Source organism: Hyperolius riggenbachi, chromosome 2, assembly GCF_040937935.1.
Source record: "Hyperolius riggenbachi isolate aHypRig1 chromosome 2, aHypRig1.pri, whole genome shotgun sequence".
NCBI lineage: Eukaryota > Metazoa > Chordata > Amphibia > Anura > Hyperoliidae > Hyperolius > Hyperolius riggenbachi.
Window position 1 is genome coordinate 458,856,699 of NC_090647.1, and position 13,172 is coordinate 458,869,870.

Below are 13,172 nucleotides of genomic sequence, written 5' to 3' on the forward strand. Positions count from 1 at the left end.
CGTGCTGGTAAAACAACAACTGCATATGAAATTATCTAAAAGCAACTGTTAAAATATGTGCATGATGTAACCAGGAATGTCTCTGGTTTGTATAAACCCTCCAACTGAGAGGACTACCAGAGGCTCCCCCTAATGCTTGAAATGTTACCCATGCAGCAGGCTAGGCCACGTCAAAAGCCTGACGTCAAACATGGAACCAGTCTGAGAGTTATAAAAATAGAACTGTACTTTTTGTTCCTGAAGGAAAACTCCTGTGGCATGACCTGTGGTTACAATCACGGCCTTGAAGTTTTTGCTATGCAGAAAGGCAATAAGGCACGGCATTGGGGTGACTGATTATCAAGTGAAAAAAAGTAAATCATGCAGTGTCAAACTCCAAATGGTAGCAATGCTAACATTGCTTCCTAGTCTTATTGGCTGCAGTAATTCTATTTTTATAAATGAACATTCTCTGAAGCACCTCGGCCTTTTGCACAGGAGCTATAAATCACCATGGTAACAGTTTGACATGGAAGTAAAGAGTGCTTACTTCCATTTAAATCAGAGATCAATTTCTATCTTATGTACAAGGCATACACTGCAATAGCTATATGCATATTTATGATTACTAGGTAAAAATGTACCCGGGGGTTAGGCACAGTACAGGCAGCCACACTATGGGCAAAACCAGTAAAAGGCAGCCTTTCATTCCTGTTAATTATTTAAAGAAGATTTCTAGGAAATACCGAAATTCCCTGGTTGGTTGAGTCTTATCTCCTAAAAGCCCTGAAAACCAAAAACAAGAGCCAAGTGACATGAGCTGCAATTTTAGATCTGACCAGCAGGTGGAAGCGGTGCTTCTTTTGTCATTAAACCTAAAACGGTCAGGATACAGCGTTTCCCAGAAAATAAGCCTGCTTGAAAAAAATAAGCCTGCTTAAAGTATAAGTCCTCCCCAAAAAATAAGCCCTAGATTTTGGTCACTATGCTTGTGTATGGGGAGGTGTGCAGTCTCTTACCATACTTCCCTTGTGGCTGCGTCTCCCTTCGTTCACCTGTAAACGGCTCCAGTATCCTAACAAGGTGGGCGCCATTTTACCCTGTCGCCACACGTGCTTCATGCTGGGTCGGCTCCGTGACACAGCCACAAGTGATGTGGGGTAAGAGACTGCACACCTCCCCATATACTAACAGTGTCAGATTTTATACCCCTCAAAAGTATAAGCCCTCCCCAAAAATATGCCCTAGCACACCTTTTGGAGGTAAAATATATATAAGACAGTGTTATTTTCCAGAAAACATGGTAGCTTTTTTTTTTTCTTCACAATCCCCTTCAAATAAATGTAACTGGAGATGCCATCTGCCTTTGGGATACTGGTTCAGCTTTTCAGTCAGCAGCAAATAAAACTGGACATTAGACCATGCACTAGATATACTTGAGTTATGTTTGTAACCATTTCAGTGAAAGGCTAGAGGCTGCATACAGAAGCACACAACACATCACGGATATCTCAGATGCTTTTGTTTCCAACTTTGCCCTGGTATCTGCGGGTGTGCATTCATATTCTCCCTAACTGGTGGCAGTTTCTTTTTTTAATTAACCAAACATGTCTTTACTAAAATAGGGGGGAGATGCTTGTTTGTATAGCCCAGATGTTGCAAACAGTGGGAGTGTACAGAGTAAAGTGAATAAAAAGATTCAAACTTAAAAAATATATATTCTTGTAACGTCTACAAATAAATGTGCAAATAAAAATTCAGAAACATGCTGGGAGCAGGAAATGCAACAAGAAAATATAATTAACATGATAAAAAAAAAAAAGAAGATTGTGGTTGGTTTGCAGTCTGATGCCAATGGAGGTACCAGGAACACATTGCTGAGAATACTTGCTACATGATTGGCTGCAGCATGATCTACACCCTCTGATGTCAAAAAAAGGCAGAGCAAAGTGGTTCAAACTCTCTTACTTGCCCCCCCCCCCCCCCCCCAAACGCCATCAAAGTGCTACATGTTTGCACTACTTCTTGCCTTTATAACATACCGGTAAATCACCACTACAGTACAAAAGTCATTTTGTAATGAAATATCCTTCATCTTCAATCTACGGTCGCTATAAAATGGAACCTTGCTGGAAAACATGGCAACAGTGAATGGCTTGGTGCAAAAGCTATCCAGATTTCTCATTGGCTCATCGGCCATGGAAGGGGCATTACATTGTAAACACCTTAGAGGGTCAGTTAGTTACATGAATCAATGTACTTGTAAAGCACTGAGGATGTGTCAATTCCATGTAAGTGCATAGTAGTAATAATGCCCATACAGGCAGGAATAAAACGGATTGGCTACTCTTGGTAGCCCACCCGCTTTCCTGGGGTTACTGCAATGATATGTTAATTCCACAGGGATGAGAGCGCCTACATAGGTTGAGGGATTCTGGCTCTGTGTATATGACACTTGGAAGAACACTCCCATCTCTGTATGAGCTGAAAGCAAAGGAAGGCAGCTTTCTCTGAATAAGCCCATGTCTTGCAGAGGGCCAACAGTGGCTCCTGTTGTGCAATTTACTCACTCAGCAAGGTGGAGCACCTGTGCTCTCTAAACTGCACTAACTACTGTTGCCATGACTGAACCAAAAATCACAGCTACTGGTGCTAGTCTAGTTTAGGGGACCCAGTAGGAAACCTCAACTAAGGTGACTGGGTGGACAACACCCTCTCAAATTTTTAGGTTTCAGATAGGTTGTAGTAAACTACGCCCACACTATTTGGCCAATCACAATGCTTCATGCAGTAGCGGGTGCGGTGATTGGAGAACTGTTCCCTATGAGAGGCTTCCTGCTGGATCTCCTAAACTAGACTAGCGCTGAGCAATTTGCAATTAATGTCAGTTTTGGAAATGGTCAGCTGGCTGCAGATTAAAGTGAAGGCATTACATTACAAAAAGACACTTGCAGCAATGATGTACGGTTATAGCAATATTATACTGCAACTTTAATTTCTCTTTCAATTAGACTGCAATGAGAGAAATATAAAACCCGTTATTAATGAGCACCTCAAGTAGCAATCTGCCTTGCTCTAGTATAAATTATCTTCAGGCTTACCTAGAACACGTATGCTGATCAAGAAAATCAGAACAACAGTAGCAATGTGTAGTTGTTGCAGGTTACTGTGATGAGTGAGGAATGTCTTCCATTAAACTCTTGGAAATGAGAACATTAGAAAATCTACTCTTCTTGAGCTACCTGTCTAATTAGTACTGCTGTAAGGTGTATTTATGGCCACTTGTCACTAGGGGAAGAGTGAGACAATAGCAAAGGACTTCTATATTTTCTGCTAGGGAGAGAGATCAAATCATTCAAATAATTTACAGCAGAACCAGTTCTGCAGACTGAAGTAAAGAGAAGTGCACTTATCTCAAATGAGATAACTCTATTGAGCTACTAATGGGGTAAATTGTAAATCTCAACAACTACCAATACTCATTGGATAGATCTATAGTGGCTTATTTCAGTCTGACTTGACAGAACAGAAAAAGGTACATGTACAGTAACAGTACCAATGTGTAGCAACTGAATACTAAGTTAAAACACATACACGTAACCTACTTGCAAATAGGGTTACAAAATTTAGCTAAGGCAGTCTTAAAATCTACCCTCAAGTAAGTCTACTCTGCTTTCAAAGTTCCTGTGTTACAGTCCTCGGCTTTCAAAGTTCCTGTGTTACAGTCAGGTGACAAAGCTCTGAAGCTGAAATTGTGGGGCCACCTGACAAGTCTGTGCAGTGTGGCAGTGGTGTGCGAGTGGCAAGACTGGTTCTACCTAATAAATATTGTGGCCAAAGAGTTCAGAGATATGTATTCAGCTGTCACCCTGGGACTTTCATACAACCAGCTGACTGATCACAACACTAATAGAAGAAGCAAACGATCAGCAGGTTTTTACCCAAGATTGGATCTAATGGGGTTGATTTTGGAAATTTACAGAATACTGAAAAACTAAAATGATGTAGCAAATCCAGACTAGACTTTTTTTCTTCTTCAATAAAGTGTCTACTAATAGAAGGCAAAAGTTCGGAACCTTCGACTGGGTCAGATCAGGCTACAGCGAGATGTGCAGAACTATTCGTGAATTAGCGTTTGTGCTAGTGCAGTTGCAAGCAAACAACTACTCATTTACAACCTCATGCAGCCCTGCTATATTCTGATGTGACCCAAATGACTTCTGCAGCCTAACAGCAAACGCACAAACACAAAAAAAAAAGTCCAGGCTTGCTTTATCAATTATGCTGTTTGATTATAAACGAACCCAAGGTTTGGTTAGTTGTACATTATCTTTTTGGACAGGTTATAAAAGCATGGATTACAGAAAGCAGCACTAGTCTAGTTTAAGGGTCCCAGCAGGAAACCTCATAGGGAAATTCAGCTAACGTGATTGGGTGGACAGCACTCAAACTACAAGATAGCAAACTACACCCACACCATTTGGCCAATCACAACATTTTGTGCTGCAGATGGTGCAGTGATTGGAGAACTGTTCCCTATGAGGTTTCCTGCTAAGTCTCCTAAACTAGACTAGCACCCAGAAAGCAGTATGACTTCTATCACAATCTTTTATGATTTGTTACTGCCACTCACAGCTTCAGTTGTTGCAATGTATTCCTGGTACATCTGTCAGCAATTTGGCAAAATCTGCCAGAGAAAAAAAACATAAAACAAAACCAAAAACCATAACAAAAAAGGTCTGAGGGGCGCTGTATTCAGTAGACAATGTTAGAGTGTTAATATTTTTATTAGACAATGTCTTATTTGATTCTTCTCCGCCAATCATTTTTTGTTCCCCTACACAATACAAAGCAAGCCATTTTAAAAATGTACAATATTCACAAACCTTTCCCTTCCCCACCTCAGCTTTTGACAAAGAACTTAACACAAGTTCGATGCCACATGGATCTGGACGCCAGTCCAGCAATAAGTCTGTAACATGGGTAGCTGAAATGGGCACAGGGATCGCTTATAAATAGAATTCTTCTTTTTTCATGTTTAGCAACTTAAAGTGTTAATAAAAAGGCTCTAGCATTTACAATTTATTAAGTCAATATATCTTTGTGTATTTATGCACTAAATATTTTTTTATGTTGATTATTTACACCAGTGTCTTTGCTGCCCTCTCACCTCCCTCATATATAACAGGAAGAACAATCCCTGCTTGGGAACTGGTGATAGACCAAAAATAAAAAAAAAATTAAAATGGCATGTTACTTAAAAAAAAAAAAAAAAACACAACAAAACAATAAAATAGAACTTTCAAATTTAGGGCTGAGCAAACCCAGCCTCTCTAACCACCGGGAATCACAAGTCCCAGCCAGCGATTGCCAGTTGCATGCTGGGAGTCACAATTTTAGCAGATAGAGGTTCCTGGGTTAGCCAAGTCATTTCCGAGCTTTCTCCATCCTACAAATCTTCATATGCTTTATTCTTAGTCACTAAGTTACCATGGCATTTAAAACGGATTCACAGAGTTCTACTAAAATGAGTTCAGGCTACTTGCCAGTCTCTGATCATTCCTGACAGCTGCTGAAATGGCATTTCAAAAAAATAAAGATAAAAAAAAAATAATGCTGTAATAACGTCCTTTAAATTGTAAGGTAAATGGTCACATGACTGCTCCTATTCTGCCTCCAGGTTTGTGACCGGTCTCTCACACTTTTGGCTCTGCAGGAGAGAATGGGCGTACGTATTAGAATACCGCTGGTGAGCTGGGCGCAGGGTGAGCGGAGTGACGGCTCACTCGCTAACGCTCAAATCCTCAGTGTCATTAAATACTATTCCCCCTCTGTGACACAGTAACTCAGGGGGACAAGTAATTTGGGGCCAGTCGATTGCAGGAACCCCAAATTAGCCTTCTGTGCCCCGCTCACTACAGCATTACTGCTACAGCCGCGCCTAAACCACCTGCTCCGGTTAATGGTGCATGGAGACACAATGCTAGTGACTTAGCTGAATGAACAAACTGCCAGCAATGATCAGGTGGAGTTATTCTAAACTCATTTTCAGAGTAAGATTGGTTAATAAGATACCAACGAGTTTGAGTTGATGCAAATATATGCAGCTTGTAATTGGCCCAATTCCAAGCTGCTTACATTGGCATAACATTAGGATACAACTTGCATCAACTCAATCATTAGCATCTCATCGACCATCCCTGTCACAAAGAGTTCAGTTCTAAATAAGCAAAACGTGCAAACTGCAGAAACCCACAGCACCCAGAAATCACTTTTCATTACCCTCACTTCACTATTCAAACTTGCAGAAACTTTACTGGCTGCCATTAGTTACTGCAAAGCAATGCTCTCTGCAATTAAAACCTTGTTTATTATAAAGCGGTCTTAAATCCGAATATTTTGGCTAAATACTAATTTTAAAATTGTATGAGAGTCACACCCTGTGGCATCTCTGCACAATTTATTCTATACATATAGATTATAAAAACAAAAAAATCAACAGTAAGCATATGGACAACCTCTCAAAATATATTGTGACTTGCAAATCAGACTGCTGCTTGCCATCTTGGTGTATTAGTGTTGCATATTAACTTAAGAATAGAAATGTTATTTCAATCCACGCAAGCACACATACATTTGGGGGCACAGCCTATAAGGGTACAAAACAAAATGACTTCATCAAATTAAAATCGAACCCCTCTAAATCTTAAACATGGCTTGGTTCCTAGGTCTGAAAGGAAGTAAAGTATCACTTATCCCCCTCAAATTTTCCTAGAATTAAAAAGTGCAAAATCATTACTTAAGCCATGCAAAAGCCATTGACACTTTCACCGCCTTTTATGAGCACATCATGCTCAGTCACAAGCAGAGTCTAAATTGGCACATCTAGTTAAAACAAACATTCTATGGTATCATATTTTAGTTTAAGATAATCGGTGGATGGCACCAAACCAGTGTCTGTAGTACAGATTATGGCCATTAATAAGCCTAACCAACTGTGATTACCCTTCAGAATAAAGGCTCATACACACATCAGACTATAGTCTTTGGAAAATGAAAGATCACAGACCAATCTTACCACCCTTCATGTAGTATGAGAGCCATACTCTACACAGTCTTTTCTATGGAGCTGAACTCCACATCAGAAAAAAATCTTTGCAAGATGCTGCACACACAGATGCTGTACAAACACAAAAGATCAGTATCTGCAAAAGATCTGTTCCTGCCAAAAATCCATTCCTGCAAATTGCAATGATAGTCTATGAGATCTGCAGATCATCATACACACATGATTTAACTGACATTCATCTGCAGATCAGATCCACCAGGATAGATTTTCAGATCTGCGGATGATTGCTTGATCTGCAGATGAATGTCAGTTAAATCATGCGTGTATGATGATCTGCAGATCTCATAGACTATCATTGCAATTTGCAGGAATGGATTTTTGGCAGGAACAGATCTTTTGCAGATACTGATCTTTTGTGTCTGTACAGCATCTGTGTGTGCAGCATCTTGCAAAGATTTTTTTCTGATGTGGAGTTCAGCTCCATAGAAAAGACTGTGTAGAGTATGGCTCTCATACTACATGAAGGGTGGTAAGATTGGTCTGTGATCTTTCATTTTCCAAAGACTATAGTCTGATGTGTGTATGAGCCTTAAATCACATGCTAGAGATGGTGTATAAGATGCTAATAATTCTGTATTGCTTGCAAATCTAATGCAAAATGTACACAGCTGGGAATCGGGCCAATAAAAATTGAAAGGAAATGCATTTGATTGGTCGCATCCAAGCTGTATTTGCATAAAATTTACATGCCAGACAGGGTTATTAGCACTAGCTTGATATAGCGTTCAAAGATTCCAGCCGCAGGATTCTCCCCTCCAGAGTAGGATCTCCAATTCCAGCCACTATAAAACCATATGAGTTGTACATGACTTCTGAAGTAATGGCTCTCAACAGAACCTCCAGCTGTCAGGGAGCTGTGTCATCTGACCTACTGCTAATCCTAGTTTGTGGGCTAAAGTGCTGATCATTTGGCTACAATTATTTGTGAGTCAAGGATTTAATAAAGAAAAATACCAAGATCTGAGCACTGTATCAAGCGAATGAGAATATACATGGCTAAAGGATCTGTGTTACAAATAGGAAAAGTGTGTGTTTGAGGACAACCTTCCTAGCTCTGTAATGGAAGAATGGGGAGGTCTCTTATGGCTGAATGATGGCATTCATCTGGAAACTCTGGTTCAGAGGATTTAGACTTGAACCTACAGAGGTATAATAAAGTGTTTAGGTGATTCAATTTAATTTCGTCAGTCAACATCTGACATGCCAAGTCTGTTTATCTGTTCAAAATTATCAACCAGACTTTGGTTTCATTAGTTAATGCAGAAGTCACTTAATGTTTTGGTGTATAAGGTCAAAGCATAATTTAGATCAAATTTGGTGACTACTGTGACCTGCTTGTGGCTATAGCTTTCTCTTCCTGGAGATTGCCTATAAATCTACTCTACTGCTTTACTTGCGTCTGCCTGTACGTGGTGCTATTTATTCTGACATCCATTCAACATCTTTAAAGTGTCCCCGAGGTGATGTGACATAATGAGATAGACGTGAATGGACAATGGCAAGCATACAAATGACTAGGCTAGGTTTCTTTTCTTATATTCAGGTATGTAACTGACAGTTTCTCTTCAGTCAGAACCTAGCATGACTTTAGCGTAAGCCTAACAGATAAGGAATTACCGCCATAAAACTCTTGCCTGCAAAGAACAGCTTCTCAATGCAGGGGATAGATAAAACTGTAGGATGTCTAAAAAAAAGGTCATTTTTAGGAATAGGAGGGTAAACAATTGTTATGTCATTTTATTGTCACCTCAGGTTCACTTTAAGAAAACTGCACAAAATAGAAACTTACAAAAAAGAAATACAAAAAGAGTTAATTTTTGATTAGATTGCAAGCTGATGTTCCAAAATGCTTTAAAAAAAAAAGAAAATCAACAAAATGTATATATATGCTTGCATTGTAGTGAAAACGCTGATTCTTTTTATACAAACTAACACTGCCTGGCATAATTTGACACAAAGAATAGATCTATTTTCCACAGTTTATCCATGGCGGCGTAAAGAATAACTGGTTTGCAGGTAGTGGGGTGGGAATGTTTTCTTAAAGTAGTAATAAATGATTTACACCAAGTTTCCTCCAAACAACATCATAAGTCAAATATAATTCACAGATAATTTCTCTGGGGCCAGTTACATTGTTTGCTCACCAGTGTGCCTTTCAGCCTTGCACAACCCATAACACAGAACTGCCTTTTGCGACAAGCACCAACTGAAACTAATGCTACATACACACTTGAGATAAAAGTCTTTGGAATAGGCAAGATCACAGACCAAAGGTGTGTATGAGGATCTGCAGATCTCATAGACTATGAATGCATTTTGCAGGAATGGATCTTTTGCAGGAAGAGATCTTTTGCAGATAATGATCTTTTGAGTGTGTACGGGCATCTTTGTGTGCAGCATCTTGCAAAGATTTTATCTGATGGGGAGTGCAGCTCCATAGAATAGACTGTGTAGAGTATGGCTCTCATACTACATGGAATGGGGTAAAATTGGTCTGTGATCTTGCCTTTTCCAAAGACTTTTATCTCAAGTGTGTATGAAGCATAAGGCAATTAATATTTTCTGAGCTCATTACGCAGCCTCGTCTACACTTCAGTGGCTTCACATGTGCATATATGGCAGTATCTGAAGAAAATATCCTGCTGCTAGGCCCAATGACAGCTAATCGGATCTGACTACTGAAAGGTGGCTGTAACAGTGCACACAACCTAGCTTATACACCACTAAATGCTATGGGAGAGCTTGGTGCTGTGCCCAGGATGGTCACAGGGCGAACATTTCCAATCCAAGCAGTGGAATACTATTCTGACTCTGGCACACTGTGGCTGTGATCACTGTAAAGAACATGCCGCCAGGTAACTGAGAAGACAAACTCAATATCGCCTATACATACAGGGCATATTAAAGGATACCCCAACTGAAACGTGACATAATGAGATAGACATGTGTATATACAGTGCCTAGCACACAGATAACTATGCTGTGTTCCTTTTTTTTTTCTTTCTCTGCCTGAAAGAGTTAAATATCAGGTATGTAAGTGGCTGACTCAGTCCTGACTCAGACAGGAAGTGACTACAGTGTGACCCTCACTGATAAGAAATTCCCCTTTTTTACCCCTTTCTTGCTCTCGGAAGCCATTTTCTGCTAGGAAAGTGTTTTATAGTTGGAATCTCTTATCAGTGAGGGTCACACTGTAGTCACTTCCTGTCTGAGTCAGGACTGAGTCAGCCACTTGCATACCTTATATTTAACTCTTTCAGGCAGAAAAATAAAAAAAGGAACACAGCATAGTTATCTATGTGCTAGGCACTGTACATACACATGTCTATCTCATTCTGTCACGTTTCAGTTGGGGTATCCTTTAAAGCAAGAAAGAACTCACAGAAGTTTGTCCAGTGAGGGGCTTACTTTCCCCTATGTGAAGGTAGTCAAAAGAACCCAAGATGCTGGACAGAAGCAAAATACAGGCATGGTCAGGGTGGTCACCATTTCTCTGCATCAGGGAACATTTCCAGATCAGACGAGATGGACTTGTTCATTAACATGTAAGAAAGTTCTGAATAGAGCAGTGCACCTGAACTTCATGCAGTTTATGTTAGTTCATGATAACAGATCATGAACTAACCTGGGCTGTAACAATCTGTTCTTTTCCATGCCCTGATCTGTTCACTCATCTAGTTGGATTATCAACTCTTCAGCTGGTAGAAAAGCAAGAGGCTCCACACGAAGGCATGGAAATTGCTTCTAGTGCCACACTTGCAACACAAACTGTACAACTGTAACAGTGTGATAAATATCAGAATTTACTGTATTCTTCCCACAGTTTGATTAATCCATATATAGAGAGCATATAGGCAATTTCTCTGGAAACTGCACAGTGATAGAGGGATTTTGCACAGGTATGCTTGAATTACGAATTTTGAGGAGAAAAAAAAAACCCCTATAAAATGTCAGCAATTACTGTCTATCATTACGCATCACAAAAAGAAGCCCTTAGATAAAAACAAACTTGTCAAAGTAAATAAGATACTAAGAATACTAGTAAAATGCAGGCTCCTTGAGTTGTCTGCAATTAGGTGGGATAATTGTTATGGGGGGACAGGCTCCACAGATGGACTGTAAACAGCAGCATCAAGACTTTGGTAAAGACCCATACAGACAGACTTTTGCCAGCTAAAACTATCACTTGTGACAGCTTTGGGCGACAGAATCTAGTGTATAACGACTGGCAGTTTCAACACACAACCCAATCATGCAGTTTTTTGTGCCAAACATAAGTTGGGTGAGTTCATCTAATAGCTTTGTTTTTAGCTACAGGGCAGGGACTCCAGATACTCCCCTATTCTCCTCTCCATAGGTAAGAGCACGCATCTCTGCTGAACCAGGTGTGCAAGACTGACTAGCTGCTGAAAAACTGTCGCCATAGACACTGTATGGACCAGGAGCTCAAAGCTTTAAATCTATCCAAGTCAGTAAAATTGAGGTCCCACTGCATATAGTGTACATGGAGATCCAAGGTCTCTCCAGAGAATACAAATCTGAGCATCAATCCAAGTACATACAGATGCAGTTTTGGCAGTAATGCTAGTCTCAACTCTTCTGGATATGGCATGTTCACTTATAAATGAACCCAATGTAAAAAAAAATAAAAAAATAAAAAATGTGCAGTTGTGCTGCAATTTATATGTATAGCATAATATGTATTAAAGGTAAAGAAAGATACTAAAAATCTTACTACTCATTCAGTGGCTAGTCCTATATTCTCTGCCAAAACATCTTGTGGTAAAATCTGGTAACCAGTGTAGTAACTTCCTGGAAAGTTTCTCTGCTCCGAGATTCTCAGCTTTAGTATTTTTTCACAAAATTATCTTGGAGTCCCTAATTCTATTTTTCAGGGAAAGTTGAGTTTTTAGCATCTATGGTATACGAGCTAAATAAAATAAATGGGTAAGGTGTAACCATTATGAAATGGAACTGAATCATAGCATTTTTAGAAACTCACACTACAGCTGTTTTAGTTGAATAATTTTCGGAGGCAATGAGAGAGAACTGGTGCAGCTCTACCCGGAGGAATGATAGGAATGATCGTGTTGACAAAAAAAAGCAGCTACAAAACTACTCAGCCATCCTTATCACACATTCACAGTTCAGTTCAATTGTCAGAAAACTATTGTTAAGCGAACAGATTTTTTTCAAGCTCTTACAATTCCCTTTGATGAAGAATCATCTGTACTAGAGTTGATTTAATGGTTGAGAAGGAAATCTAATAGCCTGTATAATGCCACCACAAACGCTCACAAACGCTCTCTCCTTTTTTCTGTTAGTTCTGTGAGACCCCAATGAACAAGGCTCATGTAGCTACTCCAGCCATGTAGACTGCCGAGTAATACAGGCACCTAGGACTTTAATTTGAGTAAGCATTTGCTAAAGCAAAGCGACTAAGGGCTTAAGTACAGTCATGAGTAAATATAGTTAAGAAACCAAAAAGTGCTAGTTTCAGAGTGACATTGGCAAGATTGAGCTTACCCATGTGTTTCTACAATGCAAGTTATACAATGAGTAGTGTGCCACATTTTGTTTAAATATTAAAATGAAGAGATTGCATACAAAAAGGGTCAAAACTACCAAAATATGCTTGCTTGTTCTGGGTCACCGATTCAGAAGATATTAGACGCAAAGAAACCAAACAACAGAAAGGCATGTTGTATTGTTCTATCACATTGATTTCAAGTTGCTTTTAAATTCTAACAATTAGGCCAGGGATTTATCACTCAGTAGGGTCTGAGCACACCTGCATGCTTCAGTGCATTATTTTTTAGAAACATCAGTTACAATATAATACAAAAAGATGCATAGAAAAGTGCAAGAGTGCTCAGGCCCTAATGAGGGCACTTGAACAACTACACTTAAAATGTGCAATTTATTATAATGAGCCTCTCCTCCTCTCAAAGCACCAAGTGAATTGATAGTAAGAGCAAGCACTTTGATTATTTACAAGGAGCACCACTGATTTTTCCATCTATTAGATCGTGTTAAGGTGGCCATACACTGGTCGATTTGCCAT